The sequence below is a fragment of the Apium graveolens genome, chromosome 3, assembly GCF_009905375.1.
Source record: "Apium graveolens cultivar Ventura chromosome 3, ASM990537v1, whole genome shotgun sequence".
Classification (NCBI taxonomy): Eukaryota; Viridiplantae; Streptophyta; class Magnoliopsida; order Apiales; family Apiaceae; genus Apium; species Apium graveolens.
Window position 1 is genome coordinate 17,088,617 of NC_133649.1, and position 9,276 is coordinate 17,097,892.

Sequence of the window (9,276 nt, forward strand, 5' to 3'; positions counted from 1 at the left end):
GCTGAAGTTTGGATGATTTCTGTTATTAGGATGATACGTAGCTGGCACAGGCTGCTGCTGTCGCTGATAATTGTTCACATACTGAACGGATTCATTAACAAGAGAACACTGATCCATAGCATGAGAACCTGCACAAAGCTCATAGACCATAGCTACCTGATTGACCCCATAGGTGGCTAGAGAATCGACCTTCATAGACAGCGCTTGGAGCTGCACTGCAATAGCTGTAGCTGCATCGACTTCCAGAATACCTGCTACCTTCCCAGGCATCATCCTTTGAGTTGGGTTTTAATGCTCATTTACAGCCATAGTCTCAATAAGATTATAAGCCTCAGTATAGCTTTTGGCCCACAAGGCGCCTCCAGCTGCTGCATCGAGTATGGGCCGAGATTGGGCCCCCAAACCATTATAGAAACCAGTGATCACGATCCAATCAGGAATTCCATGATGTGGACACTTTCTCAACATCTCTTTGTAGCGCTCCCAAGTTTCGCACATAGATTCTGTAGGTTGCTGCGCAAACTGAGTAAGAGCACTCCTCATAGCAGCAGTCTTCGCCATTGGATAAAACTTCACCAGAAACTTTTGTGCAAGATCTTGCCAAGTAGTGATAGACCCAGCTGGTTCAGAATGTAACCAGTCCTTAGCTTTATCCCTCAGTGAGAATGGGAAAAGCCTCAGCTTGATAGCCTCATCAGTCACACCATTATATTTAAAAGTACTGCAGATCTTGACAAAATTCCTTATGTGCATGTTGGGGTCTTCAGTCGCATCACCTCCGAAAGAAACAGAATTCTGCACCATCTGAATAGTGCCCGGCTTGATTTCAAAGGTATTAGCCTGAATAGCCGGATGAAGAATGCTAGACTGAATGTCATCAATTTTGGGCCGAGAAAAGTCCATAAGAGCTGGATCTGCCGGAACTAAATGACCACCCATGGTTACTGGCTCTTTCTGCTCACTTCCTGAATCCGAATCTTCAAAATCTATCTTCTCCGGAATATCAAGAACTTCGTCTGTCTCCTCAGCCGTATCTAAAGTGCTCTTGTGAGTACGAGAACGTGTTTGCATAAACGCTCGCTAAAGTACCTGAAACACAACCGGAAATAATAAGTAACACGTCTTAATCACTGAGTCCTAATGACCAATGATGGTAAGTACATAAACTGAACAAATACGTCGAGTCCCCGGCAGCGGCGCCAAAAACTTGTTAGGGCAAAAACACGCGCTAAGAACACACTGATAAGTGGCATTTTATACCACTTAGAACATCTTAAAATGGCTTAAATTGGTGTCTTGAAATCAAGTATTTTGTGTATTTGATGCGTTTTTCTAGTGTTTATGCATTTCAGGGTATTAGTTGCATTTCGGAGGAGGAATCATCAAGAATAAGCCTTGGCATGTGTTCACCATTGCGAGAGGAAAAGAACGGGCAGATTACGGCAAAGAAACGGAGCAAACCTGGAATTTTTCCAGTAGGGTCCTGCGCGCCCGCGCAGCAATGCTGCAAGCAGCCTTGCGCGCCCGCGCAGAAATGCTGAGCGGCCGCGCAGGGTCGGGGAAAAAACTGAATTATTTTAGACTTCTACTTCTGTTTGGCTTCCAACTTCTATGTAATCTGAGTTTTATGGGACTATTATATAAGTAGATTTGAGACGTTTTCATAGAGAATATGAAAGAGATTATGTTTTAGATTGTGTTTTGCGCAAGAAGCGAAGGAGATAAGGAAGGAGACCGATTTAGCACACCGCAACGAAGAGGAAGAATATATTCTTGTGATTCTTGTTTCGTTGTAACGTTGGATGCTAGTTTTCTTGCTTTGACTTATTTACTCTTGTGACGTACTCTGTTTTAATATAATTAGTTTAGTTATTATTTTCTTGTGTCGTTTATCATGATTTCATATGAACCCATGATGGTGATAAGTTCTATTATGGGCTAATCGTGATCATGGGGTTGCAACGGATTTATTATGAAATTCTTTAGTTAATTGTGTAATACTTTAGTGTGTGATGATTGCATGATATCTAGTATTGGTTGTGCGTATTCGTCTTATGTGCGTCGCGAACATATAAGATAGGGTGTTAATCTCTTGTGAAGCGACGGTGGATCTTGAGATTTAGAACTTGCCATGCTAGCATAGGTTCATGTACGTTGTGCATGATTAGTGGGTAACTCTAACAGTTTTATTTGCCTTATGTAATCAAAAGGAATAACTTGTGCTTAAATCGTTGTGTTGTCAATTTCTGTAGACATATAGGAACTCAACATAATTGATGACTATTCAACTTCTATCTTAATTGTGGATGCTTGGTAGAATGGTATTAGTATAATGAAAGTTGGCTTTTATCAGTTTCGTGTTATTCAATTAATATCATCACTGTCACATGCTAAAGGTAATAACAATGGCTATAGAAGGAAGTAATAATGAAGTTGTGATCTCATGAGTGTTTTATTATTGATAAATTGAAGTGTTAGTTAAGTGGTTAAGTAAGTAGTTAATTATAGTTAATATTTAATCAACAATTTTAAGTGTTATCTTAACATTGAGAAGTAATCATACATTGGTGAGTGAGTTTAATTAGACAATAACTTAGTCTGAGTCTCTGAGGGAACGAACTAGAAAGTATTCTATATTACTTGCGAACGCGTATACTTGCGTGAATATTAGTGCGTGATTTCGCCCTAACAAGTTTTTGGCGCCGCTGCCGGGGACTCGGCGTATTTGTTTAGTTTATGTACTTACCATCATTGGTCATTAGGACTCAGTGATTAGGACGTAGTAGTTAATTACTCTTTTCGGTTGTGTTTCATGTACTTTAGAAAGCGTTTATGCAAACTCATTCTCGTGCTCACAAGAGGACCTTAGATACAGCTGAGGAGAAAGACGAAGTTCTTGATACTCCGGAGAAGTTAGATTTTGAGGATTCGGATTCAGGAACTGAGCAGAAAGAACCAGTAAACATGGGAGATCGTATTGTTCAAGCTGATCCAGCTCTTATGGATTTTTCTCGGCCTAAAATTGATGACATTCAGTCAAGCATCCTTCATCCGGCTATTCAAGCTAACACCTTTGAAATCAAGCCGAGCACTATTCAGATGGTGCAGAATTCTGTTTCTTTTGGAGGAGCGGCAACTGAAGACCCCAACATGCACATAAGGAATTTTGTCGAGATCTGCAGCACTTTTAAGTATAATGGCGTGACTGATGAGGCTATCAAGTTGAGGCTTTTCCCATTCTCACTGAGGGATAAGGCTAAAGACTGGTTACATTCTGAACCAGCTGGGTCCATCACTACGTGGCAAGATCTTGCGTAAAAGTTTCTGGTGAAGTTTTATCCAATGGCAAAGACTGCTGCTATGAGGAGTGCTCTTACTCAGTTTGCGCAGCAACCTACAGAATCTATGTGCGAGGCTTGGGAATGCTACAAGGAAATGTTGAGAAAATGTCCACATCATGAAATGCCGGATTGGATGGTAATCACTGGTTTTTATAATGGTTTGGGGGCCCAATCTCGGCCCATGCTCGATGCAGCAGCTGGAGGCGCCTTATGGGCTAAAAGCTATGCTGAGGCGTATAATCTTATCGAGACGATGGCTGCAAATGAGCATCAAAACCCAACTCAGAGGATGATGTCAGGCAAGGTAGCAGGTATTCTGGAAGTTGATACAGCCACCGCTATTGCAGCCCAGCTCCAAGCGCTATCAATGAAGGTTGATTCTTTGGCTACGTATGGAGTTAATCAAATAGCTATGGTTTGTGAGCTTTGTGCAGGTTCTCATGCTACGGATCAGTGTTCTCTTGTCAATGAATCTGTTCAGTATGTGAATAATTATCAGCGACAACAGCAGCCTGTGCCAGCAACCTATCATCCTAACAACAGAAATCATCCAAATTTCAGCTGGGGGAATAATCAGAATGCTATTCAGCCACCATATCAGCAAGGAGTGAGTAAACAGTTTAACCCACCTGGATTCCAGCAACCACAACAGTATGCTACAAGGCAATCATATCCTCAACAGGGAAGTGCAGCTGCACCTACTAGTGCTGATTTTGAGGAACTTAAGCTGTTGTGCAAGAGTCAGGCGGTTTCTATCAAGACCTTGGAAAATCAAATCGGTCAATTAGCCAATGCAGTGCTCAATCGTCAACCTGGCACTCTTCCCAGTGACACGGAAGTACCAGGCAGGAAGGAAGCTAAAGAGCAAGTCAAGGCTATTACCTTAAGGTCTGGAAAAGTAGCTGATGCTGAAAAGGCAAAAGAAGTCGAAGCTGAAGTTAGAGATGAAAAATCTAAGCAAAAGGAGAAAGTGGCGGAACCAAGGAAGACTACTGTTGAACACACTCTGCCTGAGGCTAATACAGGGGAGAAACAGCTCTATCCTCCACCACATTTTCCTAAGAGATTGCAGCAACAAAAGCTGGATAGACAGTTCGGGAAGTTTCTGGAGGTGTTCAAGAAACTTCACATCAATATACCTTTCGCTGAGGCTCTGGAACAAATGCCTAGTTATGCGAAGTTTATGAAGACTATTCTTTCAAGGAAGGTGAAACTGGATGACCTTGAAACCGTTGCTCTCACGGAAGAATGCAGCGCTGTTCTGCAGCAAAAGTTACCACCAAAACTGAAAGATCCAGGAAGCTTCACCATTCCTTGCACCATTGGCAATCTAACTTTTGACAAGTGCCTTTGTGATTTGGGAGCAAGCATTAATCTGATGCCCTTGTCGATCTTTAAAAAGCTGGATCTGCCTGATCCAAAACCCACATACATGTCGCTACAATTGGCGGACCGTTCCATTACTTACCCAAGGGGCATAGTTGAGGATGTGCTCGTCAAGGTGGATAAGCTCTTCTTTCCTGCAGATTTTGTTATTCTGGATTTTGAGGAAGATAAGAAGATTCCTATAATCTTGGGGAGGCCTTTCTTGGCTACTGGCCGTACCTTGATAGATGTGCAAAAAGGGGAACTTACTATGCGGGTCCAAGATCAGGATGTGACCTTCAACGTATTCAAGGCAATGAAATTCCCTACAGAAGATGAGGAGTGTTTAAAAGTGGATGTGATTGATTCCGCAGTTACTTCGGAACTCGATCACATGCTAATGTCTGATGCATTGGAAAAGGCCTTAGTGGGGGATTTTGACAGCGATGATGAAGATAGCAACGAGCAATTACAATATCTGAACGCTTCTCCATGGAAGCGAAAGCTCGACATACCATTTGAATCTCTTGGTACTTCTGACCTTAAGAATGCTGAAGGGAAGCTCAAACCATCAATAGAGGAAGCACCTACCTTGGAGCTCAAACCATTACCTGAACACTTGAGGTATGCTTTTTTAGGTGATTCATCTACGTTACCTGTTATTATTTCAGCTGACCTTTCAGGTAGTGAGGAAGACAAGCTCTTAAGGATTTTGAGAGAATTCAAATCGGCTATAGGATGGACCATAGCAGACATCAAGGGGATAAGTCCTTCATATTGTATGCATAAAATTCTGTTAGAGGAAGGTAGTAAGCCAACTGTGGAACAGCAGCGAAGACTGAACCCGATCATGAAGGAGGTGGTGAAGAAAGAAATTCTGAAATGGCTAGATGCAAGCATCATTTATCCTATTTCTGACAGCTCGTGGGTGAGCCCCGTGCAATGTGTACCTAAGAAAGGAGGTATCACTGTGGTCGCAAATGAAAAGAATGAGCTCATCCCTACTCGAACAGTTACAGGATGGAGAGTATGCATGGATTATAGAAAATTGAACAAAGCCACAAGGAAAGATCACTTCTCTCTCCCATTTATTGATCAAATGCTTGACAGATTGGCGGGACATGAGTATTTTTGTCTTCTGGATGGTTATTCCGGGTATAATCAGATTTGTATTGCACCAGAGGATCAGGAAAAGACTACCTTCACTTGTCCATTTGGCACATTTGCTTTTCGTAGAGTTTCGTTTGGGTTATGTGGCGCCCCGGCCATCTTTCAGAGATGTATGATGGCTATATTCTCTGACATGATTGGAAATAACGTCGAAGTGTTCATGGATGACTTCTCCGTCTTTGGACACTCCTATGATGAATGTTTGAATAATCTGCGCGCCGTACTCAAAAGATGCATGGAAACTAATTTGGTGCTTAATTGGGAGAAATGTCATTTTATGGTGCGTGAAGGCATTATCCTTGGGCATAAGGTCTCTAGCAAAGGTCTGGAGGTGGACAAGGCCAAGGTGGGAGTCATTGAAAATCTTCCCCCACCTAATTCGGTGAAAGGAATCCATAGTTTTCTCGGTCATGCGGGTTTTTATCGGCGATTCATCAAGGACTTTTCAAAGATATCTAAGCCGTTGTGCAATTTACTTGAGAAAGATGTGCCTTTCAATATTTGATGATGAATGTTTGGCAGCATTCGAGACTCTCAAGGAGAGTTTGATCACGGCACCAGTTATTACAGCACCAGATTGGACAGAACCGTTTGAGATGATGTGTGATGCGAGTGACTATACGGTAGGTGCAGTTCTGGGACAGCACAAGAAAAATCTCTTCCATGTGGTCTACTATGCGAGTAAGACTTTAAATGGGGCCCAATTAAACTACACCACTACTGAGAAGGAGCTTTTGGCTATAGTCTTTGGCTTTGAGAAATTTCGATCTTATCTGCTTGGTACGAAAGTAACAGTATTCACTGATCATGCAGCTATTCGCTATCTGGTTTCTAAGAAGGATTCGAAGCCGAGACTCATTCGTTGGGTGCTTTTACTTCAGGAATTTGAGTTAGAGATCAAAGATAGAAAAGGTACCGAGAATCAAGTAGCTGACCATCTCTCTAGGTTGGAGAATCCCGATTCTACTTCACAAGATAGGACGTTAATCAATGAATCTTTTCCGGATAAGCAGTTGTTTGCAATTCAGGAGGAAGAACCATGGTTTGCAGATATTGTAAACTATCTTGTCAGCAATATAATGCCGCTTAATTTGACATCCGCTCAAAAGAAGAAGTTTCTGCATGAGGTGAAGTGGTATATGTGGGATGAACCATATTTGTTTAGACAGGGAGCTGATCAGATCATCAGGAGATGTATCCCGTTCTGTGAGACGGAGGGGATATTACGAGACTGCCATTCCACGGTTTATGGTGGACACTATGGAGGTGAGAAGACGGCAGCTCGTATTCTGCAAGCAGGTTTTTTCTGGCCTACTTTGTTCAAGGATGCTCATCAGTTTATTTTAAGGTGTGATTGTTGCCAAAGAGTGGGAAATTTATCAAGGAAGGATGAGATGCCATTAAATGTGATGCTTGAAGTCGAGGTCTTTGATGTATGGGGAATAGATTTTATGGGGCCTTTTATCTCATCTTGCAATAATCAGTACATCTTGCTGGCAGTCGATTATGTCTCAAAATGGGTCGAAGTTAAAGCTTTACCGACAAATGATGCAAAGGTAGTACTAAATTTTCTTCATAAGCAAATTTTCACAAGGTTTGGAACGCCTCGGGTAATCATAAGTGATGAAGGATCGCATTTTTGCAACCGTAAGTTCACTTCTATGATGCAGCGTTATAATGTGAATCATCGAGTAGCTACTGCCTATCATCCGCAAACAAATGGTCAAGCGGAAGTGTCTAACAGAGAGATAAAGCGCATTCTAGAGAAGGTTGTTTGTCCGTCAAGGAAGGATTGGTCTTTAAAGCTCGATGAAGCTGTTTGGGCTTACAGAACAGCATACAAAACTCCACTTGGGATGTCACCGTTTCAGTTGGTGTACGGTAAGGGATGTCATCTACCGGCGGAGCTTGAGCATAAGGCCTACTGGGCATTGAAGAAATTGAACCTGGATTTAGATGCATCTGGTAAGAAAAGAATGCTTCAGCTTAATGAACTTGATGAATTTCGACTTCAAGCGTACGAGAATAACAAAATGTATAAGGAAAAGGTGAAGAGGTGGCACGATAGGAAGCTACATCCTAAGTTATTTGTGCCAGGGCAACAAGTTCTGTTATTCAACTCTCGGCTCCGACTTTTTCCTGGGAAGTTAAAATCAAGGTGGTCTGGACCTTTTATTGTCAAAACTGTGTTTCCACATGGAGCGGTGGAAATTTTTGAGAATGATTCGGACCAAGCATTCAAGGTTAACGGTCAGCGGTTGAAGCACTACTATGGGGACATGGCAAACCGAGAGGTGGTTAGTGCCATTTTGTTGACTACTTGAGAAAGGTACGGAACGTCAAGCTAATGACGAAAAAGAAAGCGCTGCGTGGGAGGCAACCCATGAATTGTTGTTACAGGATCCCTTAGAAGTTAATAACCTATCCAAAAACACAAAAAAAATCAGAAAAAAGGGGCTGCAAATTTTTTTTCCAGAGACCCTCTGCGCGCCCGCACAGCTATGCTGAGCGGCCGCGCAGCTTGCTGCGCGCCCGCGCAGAAATGCTGAGCGGCCGCGCAGGGGTCGAGTTCCAGAAATTTTTTTACAGTTCAGAAAAAAAAAAAAAAAACACAAAAACCCATCACAGCCCATAAACCCACGAATTCTTTTCCCATTACCCCATGATTTTATCCCTCAACCCCACTCCTAATCTAATTTAACCTACTCCACACACTATATATACATACACCTATCCTACATATCTCCCACAAACTTCCTACACTTAAACCCTCTCATAAACATCAAAAATCAGTTCTTACACACTTTTATTCACAAATCAATGGCACCCAAGAGAGCACGCACTATTGACAGCAGCAGCACAGTTCCTACTGCTGATTCATCAAGGGGTACTGCTGCAAGGCCTCGGTTAACTGACAGAGCTGCGGAGGAGGAGTACACTAGGCTGTTGGGGAAGCCGATTCTGAAGGAGAGGGGGTTTTTACCATCATGGAGGGATGGTGAGTTGTTGCCCATGATTGCAGAGAAGGGGTGGATAGCTTTTTGTGAGTCACCCGAAGCAGTACCGATGAGTGTTGTTCGCGAGTTCTACGCGAACGCGAAGGCTGAAAAGAATGGGTTTTCTGTAGTTCGTGGGCTGACAGTTGATTATCATCCTGCGGCGATTCACCGTGTGATTGGACAGCGAGAGAGGAAGCCCGAGGAGGAGAACTGGAATGAAAAGAATTGCTGAGGATTTTGACTTGGATTTGATTTGTGCGACTCTCTGTCGACCGGGCACAGTTTGGAACCGCAGTCCAGCCAATAATGAGTATCGTCACTTTCCGGCGATCGCCATGAACAGGTATGCCCGTGCATGGAATGCATTTATATGTGCTAATATTTTGCCTTCTTCACATGCA

General features: G+C 42.7%; 2 non-coding genes across 2 annotated transcripts; one reads left to right on the forward strand and one right to left on the reverse strand.

The window, feature by feature from the left end:
- Positions 1-439: 439 nt before the first annotated feature.
- On the forward strand, positions 440-546 carry LOC141715982 (small nucleolar RNA R71). The gene has a single exon (XR_012572719.1). It is a non-coding gene; the product is annotated as a small nucleolar RNA R71 (small nucleolar RNA).
- Positions 547-3,357: 2,811 nt separating this feature from the next.
- Positions 3,358-3,464, reverse strand: LOC141715900 (small nucleolar RNA R71). The gene has a single exon (XR_012572642.1). It is a non-coding gene; the product is annotated as a small nucleolar RNA R71 (small nucleolar RNA).
- Positions 3,465-9,276: the final 5,812 nt, after the last annotated feature.